Source organism: Mus musculus, chromosome 18, assembly GCF_000001635.26.
Source record: "Mus musculus strain C57BL/6J chromosome 18, GRCm38.p6 C57BL/6J".
Taxonomy (NCBI): domain Eukaryota; kingdom Metazoa; phylum Chordata; class Mammalia; order Rodentia; family Muridae; genus Mus; species Mus musculus.
The window spans coordinates 42,936,339-42,953,946 of record NC_000084.6 but is presented as its reverse complement, the minus strand read 5'-3'; the positions used below and the strand labels follow the sequence as shown (position 1 = coordinate 42,953,946).

General features: G+C 41.2%; 1 protein-coding gene and 1 long non-coding RNA gene across 2 annotated transcripts in view; both read left to right on the top strand.

The window, feature by feature from the left end:
• The window catches only part of Ppp2r2b (protein phosphatase 2, regulatory subunit B, beta), a 414,265-nt gene that overhangs the window by 105,525 nt on the left and 291,132 nt on the right, over positions 1–17,608 (top strand). The window lies entirely within an intron of this gene.
• LOC108167376 overlaps positions 2,739–17,608 on the top strand; it is a 49,753-nt gene continuing 34,883 nt past the window's right edge. Inside the window, exon 1 of the long non-coding RNA XR_001782436.2 lies at positions 2,739–15,883. This is a non-coding gene — a long non-coding RNA (uncharacterized LOC108167376). The remainder of the gene's footprint in view (positions 15,884–17,608) is intronic.

The window sequence follows — 17,608 nt, the reverse complement described above, 5'->3', positions numbered from 1 at the left end:
ATCATGTTACATTCATAAGCAAGATCTTTGGGTAATGCTGCTCTACCCACTCCTAGCTCTGCACACGGATCAGTGTTTGGAGAAGTTTCTATTAACTCAGCCAGTTAAATGAATATCAATTTTCTTATCTGAAAATGGAAGCTAATATTGCCCAGTTCAAGAGGTTGAAAATGAGTAGTGATGTGGAACAAGAAGCATTTGGCATGGTTGCTGTCCAGTGGGCTGGCTTACTGGCTATGTATCTCTCCCAGTGGATCAATGACCTCTGAGGGGCTATATATTATATCACTACTATGATGGTCTCGAGCTACCTGGTAGGAGTATATTTTTAGTACAGGTGTGTTACAGTTTTCACACAGAAAAACATAGTTCACACCATGCAGGATGAAAAGAAATGAGAAAATAGTTTTCTCTTTGTGGCTCAGGAAAAGCTTTTTGCCTTGTGAGTGCCCTCCCACTAACTGGAGACAGCTTTTGTTTGCTTGAGACTGGTTATGTGAAAAGCAATCAGCACGGCAGTGAGAACCTCAATAGACATGGTTTTTTAAAAGCAACTGTACAAAATAAGAAACCTACGAGTGACTCTTAGTTCTTATGTTATCTCTTACAAAAGTTCTTATGGGTGATAGAAAGATAAAGATACCTCACATCCCAGCTATCTTTGCAATGGTCCTCAATTGGTTTTATCTGCTTCTCATCCCCACTCCGAGAGGCACGTGATCGGTTGTATGAAACCTTCCTAAGCAACATGAATGATATCGAGTGCAATATTGGATACCCAAATGGATAAAATGGTATTTCATCAATGGACCCCAGTAATTATACTAGAAGATATTAACTGTCTCACAAAGGACAGGGCAGAGCTCTCCTTATGTAGCTGAGACACAAGAAGGGCCCCTGTACTAGCTAGTTTTGTGTCAACTTGACACAGCTGGAGTTACCACAGAGAAAGGAGCTTCAGTTGAGGAAATGCCTCCATGAGATCCAGCTGTAAGGCATTTTCTCAATTAGTGATCAAGGGGGAAAGGCCCCTTGTGGGTGGGACCATTTCTGGGCTGGTAGTCTTGGATTCTATAAGAGAGCAGGCTGAGCAAGCCAGGGGAGGCAAGCCAATAAAGAACATCCCTCCATGGCCTCTGCATCAGCTCCTGCTTTCTGACCTGCTTGAGTTCCAGTCCTGACTTCCTTTGGTGATGAACAGCAGTATGGAAGTGTAAGCCGAATAAACCCTTTCCTCCCTAACTTGCTTCTTGGTCATGATGTTTGTGCAGGAATAGAAACCCTGACTAAGACAGCCCCACTCTAAAAGGTTAATGCATCTCACCTTGCTTGTGCCTAAACTCCAGTGGGGTACACTTGTTATTCAGCTAAGAGAGGAAACAACTTGCCTAAGTTGCTGGGAAAGATCAGAGTAGGAAAATCAAACCTGTCTCCACCTAAATCTAAGTCTGCAGAGATATCAGAAGTTAGGTCTCAGATGAGCAAGGTTCCAATATCTGGTCCCTCCTTGGAATTATCACTGCTTTCCTTTCCTCCCTACCCTTATTTTTAAATTACACTATTTTAGAAAATAACATGAAAATGTTATACATGTATATAATGAACTTAGATCAAATTCATCTCTATGCCCAATCATGTCCCCTTCTTGTAAGTGCCCCCACCTCCCTAATAGCCTCTCTTCTACTTTCAGGTCTATTTTTTCGCCTTTGATTTTTCGGTTGCAAGAGGTATGACTGTCATAGTGCTCCTGTGGAGGTCAAGGGACAACTTGCTGGAGTGGGTTCTTTCTTTCCATTGTATGAGTTCCAGGGATTGATAGGTTTCAAGCTCTTTCTTTCCCCTGAGTCATAGCACTCATTCCAATGTCTTTTTTTTTTTTTTTTTAAAGATTTATTTATTTATTATATGTAAGTACACTGTAGTTGTCTTCAGACACTCCAGAAGAGAGCATCAGATCTTGTTACAGATGGTTGTGAGCCACCATGTGGTTGCTGGGATTTGAACTCTGGACCTTCGGAAGAGCAGTCGGGTGCTCTTACCCACTGAGCCATCTCACCAGCCCCCAATGTCTTTTTTTTAAACCTAGACTTTACACATGAGAGAATATATACGTAGTATTCATTTTTTCGAGTCTCGCTTATTTCATTTAATGTGTGAATCCTTTTTTATTTTAATTAGGTATTTTCTTCATTTGCATTTCCAATGTTATCCCAAAAGTCCCCCATACCCTCCCCCCCCAACTCCCCTACCCACTCACTCCCACTTCTTGGCCCTGGCGTTCCCCTGTACTGGGGTATATAAAGTTTGCACAACTAAGGGGTCTCTCTTTCCCCTGATGACTGACCGACTAGGCCATCTTCTGATACATATGCAGCTAGAGACACAAGCTCTGGGGGGTACTGGTTAGTTCATATTGTTGTTCCACTTATAGGGTTGCAGACCCCTTTAGCTCCTTGGGTACTTTCTCTAGCTCCTCCATTGGGGGCCCTGTGATCCATCCAATAGCTGACTCTGAGCATCCACTTCTGTGTTTGCTAGGCCCCAGCATAGCCTCATAAGAGACAGCTATATCAGGGTCCTTTCAGCAAAATTTTGCTAGTGTATGCAATGGTGTCAGCTTTTGGAGGCTGATTATGGGATGGATCCCCAGGTATGGCAGTCTCTAGATAGTCCATCCTTTCGTCTCAGCTCCAAACTTTGTCTCTGTAACTCCTTCCATGGGTGTTTTGTTCCCAATTCTAGGAAGGGGCAAAGTGTCCACACTTTGGTCTTCGTTCTTCTTGAGTTTCATGTGGGAATCTTTCATTGTATCCATTATCTTGACAATGATATGATTTTTGTTCTTCTAAGTGTGTGAATAATACTACATCATATATTTAGTACGGTCTTTTATCCATTCATGGGCACTTAGGCCTATTCTGTAACATAATGATAATGAAGAGAGCTGCAATGAAAATGGGCATGCAGAAATCTCTATCATGTCCTGACTTTAGTTCTTTTAATCCAAGAGAGATATAAGTCAGTCTATGGTAGATTTTAGGTTTTGGAAGAAGTTCCATGCTTATTTTCTTAGGCCCTAGACTAACTTGTTTTCCTATTTGCACTCTAATTGCAATGTATTAGGTTCCCTTCCCATAATCTCACTAGCCTTCACTGTCATTTGCTTTCTTGATGGTGATCATTCAGAGTTGGGAGATACAGGATCCCAGAGTAGTATCTCCTTCAAGGATAAAGATTTTAGACAGGTCTTCATGTATTTATCATCCTTTCTTCTTTTGAGAATGGCTGGTCAATTCATTCTATTGGTTGCCTGGGTTAATTCCTTTGTTTAACTCTTGAGTTCATCATATACTCTAGGTTATTGCTTGTCAGATTAACAGCTGGGAAGATGTTCTGCCGCTCTGTAGACAGTCTCTTCACCACGGCTAAAGTCTGCTTTGCTGTGCTCTCCAACTTCAGCAACCTCATTTATTAATCCTTGAGATTCTCTCCTAACTATTGGAATCTACTTCATAAAGCCCTTGCTGCTGGGATGTATGTCTTGAAGTACTCCCTACTGCTTTTTTCTAGCAGCTATCAAGATTCTGGTCTTTTATTAAGGTCTTTGATCCATTTTGAATTGATTTTTATATATGATGAGAGGTATGTACTTTCATTCCTCAGCATGCGGATAGCCAATATTCCGTGCAACACATGCTGAGGAGGCTTCATTTTTCCAGGTTATGTTTTGGGCCCCTTTGTTCTAGGTCCTACCTTATTCTATGAGAAATAAGTGATGCCTACTGCATTAAGAATGTTGTCCTCTTCTATGGTATATGCCTATTTTATACTTCATATTTAATATATGATATCATTACATATATATTTTATATACATACAATATATGGCATGCACAAATACACATAGACACATAGACACACACAGAGACACACACACACACAACACACATACACGATATTATTGTTACCTAGCATATTTGGGGAGTTTGTGGTAGTGGCTACTATTTAAAATGTGGCTTTAAAAAAAAAGCCCAAGCAGACTTCAAACTCGGTTTGTAGCTCGGGATGTCCTTGAACATCTGTGGGGCAGGAGGAAGGATGTTTGTGTCACAGCACACATGTGAAGGTCAGCAGACAACTTGAGTAGTTGGTTCTCTTCTTTCACCACGTGGGTTCTGGTTGCAAGTGCCGTTATCTGATGAACCATCTTGCCTGTTCCACTGAATGCTCATACGCCTCTCCCCACCTCCTAGTGCTGGCATTTCAGGCATGTGCCACCTGGCTTATGCAATGCTGGAATCAAACTTGAGACTTGGTGCATGCTAGGCAAGCACTCTATCAACTGTGCTACATTCTCAGCCCCTCTGTTTGATATTTTCTACGACCTTCTTCCAAACTTTACATGAAGCATGCATCAAACTTGTTTGATTTCTTCCAACAGGTGATCATATCCTTTTGTGTCTCCTCTCCTTCCCTCTTTACTTCCAGGCCTCTTTCACCTGGGATGTTGATTAGTTTTCATTTTTTTTTTTGTTGCCAACTTGATAAAAGCAAGAGTCATCTGGGAAGAGGAGGCTGCAATGAGAAAATGCCTCCCTCAGATTGGCCTGTAGGCAAGTGTGTACAGAATTTTCTTCATCAATAATTGATGTGGGAGGCTTGCCAATGCTGCCCTCAGCAGGTGGTCCTGGAATGTATAAGAAGGCAGACTGAGCAAGCCATGGGGAGCAAGCCAGTAAGCAGCACTCCTCTGTGATCTTTGCTTTAATTTCTGCATCCATATTCCTGCCATGTTTGAGTTTCTGCCTTGGCTTCCCTCAGTAATGGACTGTGATTGGAATGTGTGAGCCAAATGCACATTTCCCTCCTCAAGATGCTTTGGTCATGGTGTGTATCACAACAATAGAGAGCAAACTAGGACTCTTAGCTAATATTTCAGAGCTAATATATTTCTTCTTCGGAGACTTTGTTTTATTATGATTCATCATCACCCCAGATGTTTTTAGATAGATGTTAAATAGCTACTTCTTTTTTTAAAAAAAGATTTATTTATTTATTATATGTAAATACACTATAGCTGTCTTCAGACACACTAGAACAGGGCATCAGATCTCATTATGGGTGGTTGTGAGCCACCATGTGGTTGCTGGGATTTGAACTCAGGACCTTTGGAAGAACAGTCAGTACTCTTAACCACTGAGCCGTCTCCCCAGCCCTAGATAGCTGCTTCTAAGTGCTTCCAGAGCATCTTACTCTTCTCTGAGCTGGATTATGTGGCATAGTTAGGTGTTGTATAGATGCCATACCCTTCATTAAGTGATGGCAGTCCATTCATGCAGCTGTCATAAATTCCATCCTGGGTGTTTATATGAAACAAGAACTTATTTTCCACAGTTCCAGAGCCTGGAAACTCCTAAGATCAAGGTCAGCTGCTGATTTGATGGCTCATAAGGGTCAGCTTCATAGGTCATACACCCTGTCTTCACATGATGAAAAAGGGCCAGGATCCCTCTAAGATTGCCTTTGTAAGGATGGTAATTTCATTCCTGAAGGCATCCTATGACCCGTGTCCACTCAAAGATTTCACTTGATAAAATTATCACCTTGTGTACCAGAAATTGGACACAGTAAGTTTGGAGTGACAAAGGGACACTTCAAGGACTAGGCCTAAATCTTCAAGACTCATTGATGCACCTGGCAACTAGGAGGAGTTAGTCACGTAATAATGAGAGAAATGAGCCACGTCTTACATGAATGGATGACCAGGGGTAGAGTAGAAATGCCTGTTGTCAGAGTGGTTACTCCAGCCATCTTTCCACACCAATGTTGAGGCCCAGCTTCTCCATATTCTTGCATTCAGCTCTCCCTATGCACACATCACCAAGGGGAGACCTGGAGGAATGTGCTCTATGCTATGAGAACAATAGCCCTGTCTCACCACAGCCACACCTTCCACTCAAAAATGTTTGCTCTCTGATTTCTCTTTCAGCTCTGGTGAAACAGGATACAACTTTCAAATATTTGATTTTAAGATGGGAGCTACAGCTAGACCTAAACAAACTGCCCATGCATTCTTTGAGGCCATAGACCTGGGGCACCCCTACACACACACACACACACACACACACACATACACACACACACACAAGTTCTGTTTGCACTTGTGAAAAAGTCTCTCTTATAACTCCAGGACACCTCTGGGCATCTATTTGTTACTGTAAGACACAGTATTGGTTTCATCTAGTATGGAAAGCTTGTTGATCTGCTTGAAGTGGAAAATTCACAACAAAGCAAAGTGGTCATAAGTAGTATTGCAAATGCTGTGTTCATGATAGGTTTTCTTTGTTTGTTTTGTTTTTTCTTAAGAGCCAAGTACCAAGGCTACACTAATTATGTGTTGGAAAAGGGGGGGGGGATCTCAAATAGTCACTTTAACTATCTTTTTCCCCAAAGAAATAATTAAGGTGCAGTGCCGACCTGCTTTCCAACCAGAGAACTGGGATCCCTGGATACAGGCCTCATACTATTCTTCTTAACTGAGAGCAACTTGGGCATTTATCCAGGCTACTTCTCAAGGATCTAATATGTTAATCGAAAAAAAAAACTTTAAAAAATAACTTTGCAAGCAAACAGTTCATCCAATTGGAGACACGGGGGAATTCTCTTCCAATCCTTTTTACTTCAAATCTCAGCTGCTGAAGCAAAAGAGGGAAAAAATCCTGCAGAATTCCTCAAAGCCAAGACTGGACTCGTTACAGTTCCAAGACAGAATATGATGAACTGTAATTAAAACAGCATTCACTTGAATGCCCATGTGGACATTTTGGTACACTTAATGTAGCTGTAGGTAGACACACTGTTTCCAGCTGCCTCTCTGATCCCTAAAACCACTTTAAGGCACCAGAAGCTGTAGTAGCCCTGACAGATATAGTTTTACCTGCTCCTCCTTGAGGGGATTAAACCTCCCTGTGAGACATCTCTTGACAGGTACTAGGTGACTAGTTTCCCTCTCCTCACTGTTCTGTGACCTTGTTGATCACAGTCATAACTGTGTGCATGAAGTAGCACACAATGGGGATGAGAGGATTCAGCCCTGGATAGCTGGCCTCTTGAGGCACCTATTATCCAAAGGTTTGGCATCTTAGACATTTCAATTTAGTCCATAAAACAAAGATAGGTGGCTTAAAGGGGGATGTGATGATAATCTAGTACCCAGATGAGTTTGAAATGGAAAACCTAACTCACTGGAGATGGATTTGAACTAGCACAAGGAGGAACCATCGGTGGTGGGCAGAAAAAAGTGATGTGGTATGAACAGTTACTAAATAGATGGACTGAGCCTTTCCAAACGACTTAGCAGAGACATACTGAGGGAGATTCAGAGTGTGAAGTACCCTCGAAGCCTAGAGAGGAATGACAGGGAATTCTCCAGACAGACAACCAGATCTGAATGAGCTTCAAGGCTGGAGAAAGATTAGTTCAACCACTACACTCGACACATGTACCAGTGTGTACACACACCCATCTGTACTCACAATTCTCTTCTAAACAACAATCCACACCAAAGACTTAAGGAAATACCTTCTTCAGTAGTTAGTGACTAAGATAACCATGGTAGACTTCTCATTTACACAATGCTGTTGTCTGGTAGAGAGGACCAGGCTAAGGCATGGCTGAAACTCATAGGCGGAAACTCAAGCTCACTTTGGACAGTTGCATTTCTTTCAGCCACTTACCTAGTGTTTTATTGCACCTATTGATGAGAGAGTTAAATTGGCTTAGATTCCGCAACCAAAGCTTCTTGTACTTCCCTGAAGATAATGAAATGCTATGAAAGAGAACAATCTGAGAGAGAAGGAAAATTTAAAGTAAACCCTTCTTAAAACAAACAAAATGATCTTTAAATCTTCGATTAGCAATTGCCTTTGGTCAAGCCTAAGTCAGCTGAGGAAGTTTTGCCCATTTAGAGAGATTGGAGCCTATGAGATGGCTCAGCAGGTAAAGGTGCCTATGATACCTCCAAGCTTGATTACCTGAGTTTAATCTCTGAGGTCCCATGGGAAAAGGAGACAATGGAGTCCTGCTAGTTGTCCTCTGAATACCACAAGTGGTATATACACACACACACATACACAGAGAGAGAGAGAGAGACAGAGACAGACAGAGACAGAGAGAGCTAAGTTCTTCTAAAAAGAGAGAGGTTATTAAGGAGGACTATGACTTCTGGACAGCTCCAAGATTTGTTTTATACATTCTTAAGAATTTTTTTCCTCAAAGCTTCAGGGAGCTCTGCCATCTTCTTACCTCCATTTCCCATTGAGGGGCAGAAGATTAGCAAGTGGGTCGAGTGTGCATTGAAAAAAATGTTAAGCTAGGAAACAAAAGCATACCCACATAAAACATTTCCATCCCATTGTTGCATGTCACTGCGTTATTTCAGAAGGCTCTGGTTGGGTTTCAGAGATATCGCTATCTTCTTTGATCTCTAGTCATTGAGAAAAGTACTGAAAAAAAAATCCTTAGAACAATAGGGAACAGAATTTCTAGGCTACTCTGGCAAGGCCAAGTGAGTACCAGTGAGAATTTGCATTCACTTAGGCACAGGAAAGGCTTTATTTCTGGAAAAGGGCTTAATTATGGTGTGGGTGAGAAACAGCTTTTTCTGGGTTCAAAGGGAATGGCATGTGGCATTTGATAAGCATTTTCTTGATGTTTAGTTACACCCAAGAGATTGGTCTCTAGCCTTCATAAAAAGAACAATAGGAAGAGAATACAGAAAAGAATAGTTTTAGGCTTACAAGCCAGTAAAGAGAAAGGAGCGCGGGCCTCAGAAGAATCAGATCATTACAACAGAGGCTGGGAACCAGGGCAATGGTAAGAGCCAGGCACAGCCCTACCTCTGCAATTTCAATTCTTATGCCCTTACCCTCTTGGTTGACAGCTTACATTCATTTTGTGTCTGTGCCTTTGTGATCAGGGCAGAGCTAAGGTCCTTACCTTGACCTAGGAAACCTGTTCAAGCAGGCTGGCTAATTCTCTCTGAGTTCTAAGACTGTGCTAGTTTGCTCCCTCTTCTTCATAGCCCCTCTCCTTCCCTTTCCCACTAGGAAGAGAGTATGAATTGTGTGCTGCTCGCACACATGAAGGCCTAGACATGCTGGTTTCTATCTAGCTAGAAAGATGCTATTTGGTGACCTATAGTATCCTTAGCCTGTCACACAGATTCTCCCTTCATCCTGAAAAAGCAAAGAATCTTTCTTTCTGCTGACCTTTCATTCCTTTCCGTTCCTCCATGCTTGCTTGCTTGGCTGGCTCCTCACAGTTCAGCTCTCAGTATTTGCCAGAATCCTTTGCCGAGGAAGCCTTCTGGGATATCCAGTCTGAAGCAGCTCTTGTTCTTTTCTTTGAAGGCATAACCCTGATTTATGTTCTTCATAATAGTGTGACTAATCAGAAACTGTTCATCTATTGGTTTATATGTTTCTAATCTGCCTCCTGCCTATAGAATGCAAATTTCATGAGGCGAAGAACCACCTTCCAGTCCGTATCCCCAACATCTAATACTCGGCATACAAATAGTTGTTTAATGTAACAAAACTGATGGGAGCACTTACTGTATTTGACCCTGACTATTTATCTTGGTTAGTCCTAGTCCAGGACTGTGATATAGATGTGAATCCCATGTGACAAATAAAGGAGCTGAAGTTCAGAGACACAAAATAACTACTGGAAAAGGCAGAGACAAATATAAACCCGTGTTACATCTTTTCCCAGGACCATACCTTGCAGCTGCAACTCATTTTCCTTATACATTAAATTATTTTTTTAAATTTTGGAGCTTATGTTGAAAACAATTTTTAGTTAACCTTGCTATTTGCTTACAACTTAAACACTTATGAATTGCATGAATCAACACACTGTGGATCATCAAGATAAAGATAAAATATCCACCAATTCCTGGTGATAAAAAAAAAAAAGGAATTCCTTTCTTCATTCTTTTGTTCATTCCTTCCTTCCTTTCTTCCTTCCTTCCTTTCTTCTTCATCCGTTTGCTCCTTCATTTTAATTATGATTTTTTTCCTTCATATTTCTTCAAAGTGTGTTTCTCTTAACGTAATTTTGGCAACTGCTATCTGACATAAAAATATAAATCATAAGTGGGTGTGATTTTAAAATCATGAAAACCGATTTAGAAATGACCACAGCAATGGAAACAGATATTCAGGAGAAAAGTAAATCAAAGCCGTTGTGCCTGGTGCCCAAGTCAAACAAGTCAAGACTTACCTAAAGCCTTGCCTGCTATGTGGAAGCACAGAAAGTGGTATAAAGAATTTTAACTCCTACTTCTGGAGCTGTGAAGGCATGGAGAAGCGATCCTATCTGCTCAACCATGTGATGGCTCTCTGGAGATCTGATTAAGAAGAACCCTTAGGCCAAGTCTAGACTAAGTAGAAAAGGTCAAAATTGATTACTGAAGTCTACACAGTTGTAGGGTAATGCAGGCTCTCTGTAATTCTCTGCTATTCCAAGCCTGCAAGAAAGACTTGACAGTAAGAAGGCTCTGCAAGGTGTTTAGGGTGTTCCTTGGATGTTAAGCTTGATGCATGCCAGTTTGCCTGGCTCATTATATAAGTGCATATGATTTGTTGCTCAAGTTATCTCACATACATAAAAGAAATTTTATTGCCAGAAAGCCATTGTTGAAACATCTGAAAGAGCATCTATGAGAGAAGACTAAAGATAATGGGCAATGTCAAAACTCAAGACAGCTATTTTAGCTATTCCCCTATCAGCAGGTAGAATAAATTCTCTCCCCAAAATGAAGCTAGAAAACTAGAAGCCATTCACAACTGTTTCATGCTTTGAAAAATCAACCAATATATACAATAGTCTGAGAACTTTTTCTTCCTTTAAAAATACTGGGCTTACTCAGATGTGAGGACACACACTTTTAATGCCAACCTTTTAGGAATCTGAGGCAAGAAGATAGAAAATTCTATGACAGCTAGGACTACCTAGTGAGACCCTATCTGTCTTGGTTTCCTTTCTGTTGCTGTGGTAAGACACCATGGCCAAGGCAACTTTTAAAGAAGCTGTATAATTTGGGCTTATGGTTTCAGAGGGCTAGTGCCCACAATAGTTGTGCAAAGATGTGGTGGCAGGAATAGCTGAGAGCTCACATGTCAAACCAGAAACAGGAAGAGGAGAGCACACACTTGGGATGGCATGAATCTTTTGAGACTCAAAGGCTGTTCCCAATGCTATACTTCCATGAACAAGGCCATGCCTCCTAATCCTTTCTGAAGAGTCCCAACCAACTGGGGATCACATTTGTATTTGACCAGATAGGAGCCATTCTCATTCAAACCACCACACTATTTTAAATAGATGATAGATAGATAGATAGATAGATAGATAGATAGATAGATAGATAGATAGATGTGTGTATATGCACACATGTGAGAAAGAGAGAGAGAGGGAGGGAAAGGAAGAGAGAGAGGCAAAGGGAAAGGGAGAAGGAGTGAAAGAGATAGCACACTGAGCTTCATATGGGAATAGTGAGAATTTGAGATTTTCTGGCCTGAGGTATGTCTCACCCACTTCAATCCACGTAGTAGGTTCTGCCAAAGTAGGGCAAGTCATGTTGAACTGAGAGATTTTATGTAACAGGGACTCATATATTTGGAGACCTTACAATGTATAGTCACTACAGAAATGATGACCCTAGAAAAGGCTGGGTTGAGTGGTTCAATGGCTATCCTGCAGAGAGGTCACAGTTCCATCTGGGAACTGTCTTACTGACTGAAGCTGTACACATGGAGACTATGTATGAGATAGCAAACCTCAGGTTAATATCATATAAATATCAGGCTTAAAAGAAAGAAGCAGAAACAAAAACTGAACAAAATTTGAATACAGCCTGAATTTGAATCTGTGCCTCCAAGAGAGCCCACTTCAGGAAATGGAGATCTTGGTTGTTCAGGTATTATGGCACAGCTGATATACAGTCATTGACAGAACAGGTTTAGGCTGGGCGGGGTGGGAGCTATAAACATAAACAAAACATAAACAATGGTGGTCACTAAGGGAAAGCATATCAGAACTCAGAGTAGCTACACAACATGATTGGTAAAGTCCTATTTCAAAAATAATACACTAAAGCATGCCAAGCAAGTGTGGCTCACAATCAAGAAAAGAAATAAGCACTCACAATGATCTGGTGTTACAAGGTAAGGTAGTAGGCAGACAAAGGCTTCAACACAGTTATTTATTATGAATATGCTTTAAAAACTAAAGTACCCTGGAAGAATTCAAGGAAAGTGGGTTAATAGTAGATCAGCAAATAAAGGGCTGAGATAATGACCTAGGAAAGATTGAGAGGTGGCAAGGGGACATCTGGTAGCAGAGGACACAATGGCTGCAAGAAAATCCACTGGGCCTTCCAGTTTCCATCTGCACCCAAAGCTGATCCTGTGTCACAGTGCCCCATACTCAAATACTGCTGGGAGAGAAGGTCTCCCAGGAGTGCTGACAAGCCTGTGAGCACAGGTAAGACCATCACTTCTGCTCTGAGGGAACCGCCCAAAGACCTCATGACACAGGAACAGAAATGAAAAGGGAGATATAACAACAGAAACTGAGAAAATTCAAAATATCATCAGATCGTACTACAAAAGCCTACACTCAACACAACTGGAAAATCTGGATGAAAAGGATAATTTTCTAGACAGATACTAAATACCTGAGTTAAATCAGGATCAAACCATTTAAACAGTCCCATAACCCCTAAAGAAATAGAAGCAGTCATTAAGTCTCCCAATCAAAAAAGCCCAGGAACAGATGGGTTTAGTACAGAATTCTATCAGACCTTCAAAAAAGACCTAATACCAATACTCTTCAAACTATTCTACAAAATAGAAACAGAAGGAACACTGCCCAATTCATTCTATGAAACCACTGTTATACTGCATATTCTCCCTTGGACATGGAATGGTTTCTGTCTAATCAGGAACCTGTCACAATTTCCTTTCATAGAGGACTTCATAAGAGGATTTTTTTCTACTTCTATCATGTTTAATGTTGGAAAAAGATTTTAAAAACTGGTTGAGTGCATGTTACTTTTAGCTTCAGAAGATATCACGTATATTTAAGAGGTATTTAACTATTATAAATTATTTTAATGACTCAAAAAATTAAAGTTCTATCCCCTCTCAAAAAAAAGAAAGAAAGAAAGAAAAAGAAATAAAGAAAAAGAAAAGAAAAAGGAAACCCACTGTAAAGCTCTGATATGCTCAATGGCCATAATTGTTTAAAGTAGTAGCAGGCTTGAGAGTCCAAAAGGGTCTGCGAACTAGAAATCAATAGAGATTGTCTGATATAAAGAGCAGAGAGAGAAGTGTGGTAAGATAACCAGCCTAAGAAGGCAGGGACAGAAGATTAGTAAATCATGAAATGAGAGTCTCACAGGAGAGAGAAAGGTTCATTGAAAGCCAGATGTGGTCGTGTACATATGTAATCCTCACACTAGAGAGGCAGAAGCAGGAGGACTGCTGTGAGGTGGAGGCCAGCATGATCTACATAATGTGTTCCAACCAGGTTACATAATGAGACCCAGTGCACAAAGGGGGGAATGTAGGAATGGGGGATGGGAGAAGAAAACAGTGGTTATGAAACTTCCCATATTTGCTGTTTTACTAAAGTAACTTATGCAGCCACAAACCTGACAGAAACGAAGTTAGTTTAAATGCTAGTAGGCCCACCTCTTGGTTATCGTGGCCAAACCATTAAGAGCCAAATCCCAAAAGAAATTCCTTGAGAACAGCAGAAGAAAGGTGGCTCATTGTCGAGGTGAGCATCGATACAACTCAGCTGTCTTGGCATCAGAAACCACTGGTGGCAGAAGGCAGAAGAGTGACATACCCGCAGTGCAAGAAGAAAATACTGTCAAATAAGAATTCTGTGTCAAACAAAACTGTTCTTAAAAGATGTGAGCAAAGCAAAGACATCTAGTCATAAAGAGTGACTAGCAGATGTGCCTGATAAGAATGAATGAAGGGAGGACTTTTTGCACATGTGGCACCAGAAGGTGACATGGAACCACAGGAAGAAAGGAAGGCTTTGCTTGATAAATGAGCCCATCAATACATTTATAACATTACCCCTGGTTTCTTTAAAAGATATAGCTTACATGAGAACTATTTTAATGCCATGCTGTTAGGTGTATAGTACTAATGACACAAAGGAAAAAAAGATAAGAGTGAATTACGCTGTAGCAAAGATTCTATATGGGTCCTGTGCATGAGGCTACTGTCTCTGAATCATATGAGCTTTGCTTTGTTAATGTGGAGAGTCTTGTTTCTTGGTGTCTAGTTGCTCTTCTGTCTCACACTTTTTCTCTTCTTCTTCTTCTTCTTCTTCTTCTTCTTCTTCTTCTTCTTCTTCTTCTTCTTCTTCTTCTTCTTCTTCTTCTTCTTCTTCTTCCCTCTTCCCTCCTCCTCCTCCTCCTCCTCCTCCTCCTCCTCCTCCTCCTCCTCCTCCTCCTCCCCCTCCTCTTCCTTCTCCTCCTCCTTCCTCCTCTTCCTTTTTCAGGGATCTCTGAGCTCTAAGGTGAGGAATTTGATGGAGATATCCTTCGTAAATCTGAGAGGACACTTTTTTCTAAGGAGCTGGTAATTATCAGTCCATTTTGGAAACCTTTAATATAAATGGCACCCTGGCAGGGGCCGCATGGGTTTTGCTGGGCTGGGCTGGACTGGACTGTGTGTGAGTGTACTGTGACTTCTGGCCCCATGGTAGTGATCTCATCACGTCTTCACAATCAGGCTTTGTGACAACCATAGAAAAGTCAGTGGGAGGCTTCCCTGTTGTCAACCTACACGAGGGCACTGTGTGATCATACCTAAAACACACAATCAGTTCTTCCAGGGCTTTCCCAGCTGAGCTCTGGATGAACCAGTAAGGGGTCCTCTGGTCCTTCAGACTACTGTGAGACTTGTATTTCCGGGGGGTGTGTGATATGACAAAGAGCAGGAAACAGGAAACGGCCAGAGCTGCCACTTAGGTTTATTAAATCATGTTTATTAAAAATCTTCCAGCATCGATGTCAGAGGAAAAAAATCTGGATCTCAAGACGACCATCTTGATCAAGAGAAAGAATCACAGCTCTCGCCTCCTGAACAAGCTCGGATGCAGTCCAGGCTCTGGCACTAAGCTTGACTAAGTGGTTTCGTTCATCATCCAAACCCATTCCTTTCCAGTTTTTGTCCTTAGCCCTTTATCTTTCTCATTCTGAAAGTTGGATTCCTTCAGGGTTCCAAAAGGATTCATGAACCTCATGGATCTTTACTCGTCCCACGTGATTGTTTGGTGATGAGTAAAAAGAAGTCTGCTGCTGGGTTTCTGAGTCAGGAATCATCCCCTTGTCTCTCATTGGTCAGAATTGAGTCATCCATTTGAACTGAGCATGTGCTTATTGGCCTAAACCAACCATGGTTCTATTCTGGAGCTAAGAGTGAAGGGTACTGCCTTCAAGAGTCTGTGGGATGCGTGGCAGAGGTGTTACTATCAGGATGCAAGAAATTTCTGCGGACTGAGAGGATTAAACTAGCAAAAGCCCATTACCCCATCAACAGGAAACATTGACTATTATGAAGTCAGTGGCAATTAGGCCCTAGACTCCTGCCTTGTCAGGCTGGAGAGCCCTAGGATGCTGAAGGAAGTTGGGAGGGAGTACCAAGAACACTGGGATGCCTCTTAAAACCTAGTTGGCAGCCCAACATGTAACTCCAGAACTACAGGGGGTAGAAAAGGCCAATTGTGAATATCATTCTGACAGATACTGAAAGCCCTGGAGAGATGTTTATGTTAACAAGGATGACAAAAAGGTAAGATGAACTTTCCCAGACACTTTTGGAGAACCAGTCCTCACGGTGCAAATGATAGCCTTTGACATCATGGGAAGAACGAACACACAGGCAGAAACTACAGATGAGGGTGCAACTCTTCCCGATATCTGCTACCTCCTTAGCCATGACCTAGGCATTGCGGGGAGCAGGTACAAGTCCGTGTAGTGTTTGAGATTGCCTGAGAGGCTTCCGCATCTAGGAACAAATCCAAGCTTTGTCATTCATCTGCACCGACATGTCATACAGAACATGAAGATGCACTGTTTGTGAAAAAGAAGTGACACATTATAAAGAATTAGCAGCCGGTTAAATTAAAGCACACATCCAAGTGACTTAACGTCACTAGATATCGTTCTTAGGCACAGTTTGTTGTCATTGTTAGTATTGTTGTTAACTCTAAGAGGCTCAAAAGAGATGGTCTCTGTTCTTAAGGTGCCTGTCACAAGCTGTGTGACAGGTGGGTAATGAATGTCACAAGAGAGGCAGAATTGAAATGACATAGCCTCAGGAAGATGAAATCCCTTCTCCGTATTAGGCCCTGAGAAACTTCACCGAATGCTGTGGGTAGGATAGTGGTTAACTCGAAGTGACATCTTTGGGGCCTTTTTTCTTGTGTCTTTGTATAAAACCATATCTTAAGCTTCAGTACAGAGGTTGTAAGAGACAGACACATGAGCCGCGTCATTTGCACGATCGTGTTCTCTAGAGAGAGTGAGATGCCATGTGTCTCCTCTGCTCTGCCATCCCTCACACAGGAGATGGTATCATTGCTGCCTGCCCACGTGGCAAAAGGAGAGGCTATTTGATTCATGGTTTAGTTGGGGCTATTAGATTGTACTCCCAAAGGCATTTGATAATCTGTTTAACTGAACACAGTCATTTGTCTTGTTGCTGACTACTTAGCAGATGGAATTGTGTTTGGGTAATTATTATATGGACATTAATAAGACATCTTTTATTAATTAGCACTCCATGAGGTGCGCTTTTGAAAATAGAAAATTCTAGATTGTTTGGAAATATTAATCACTGATGCTAGCTCTGTAACTAAGTATTTGGAGGCTATTCATTCTGGATTTGTTTCTCTAGATTTTTTTTAAACCTCAAGAACAAAGGCTATAGCTAATACATTGTACCCTGTACCACCCACGAAAAACCAAAACCAAAACCAAAATAAAAAAATCCAAAAAACAAAAATCAAACAAACAAACAAAACATATTTCTTTTTTTTTTTTAGTCATAAATGGTTTAGTTTGCAGAAATAGTCATGGACATATTTTATTTCATTTAAATTTTCTTCAGAGGTTTTTATGGTCAAAGGATAAGTTACTTTAAAAATTATAAACTATGCCTGAAGAGTAGCTTTATAATACAATGAAAAAGGGTATGTGAACATTTTTTTAAAAAGATGAATGGATAGAACTAAATCATTCACTCACTCCCATATACATAAACACATGCACACATATACATGCATACATACAGGCACACATAAACACAAACACGTCTACACAATCCTATGCACATATTCAAGTGCCCAAAGCTGGGAACAGGCTGCTAGACACTTCCACCTGATCTGGACCTCTCTGTGTATAGTCAGTGTCTTTTCCTCTTACATATATGTGCCAGCTAGCATCTATCTGGCTATCAGTCAGACTGATGGAGACTGACAGACATGCAGTTATATAGCAAAAAGCAGCGTCCTGT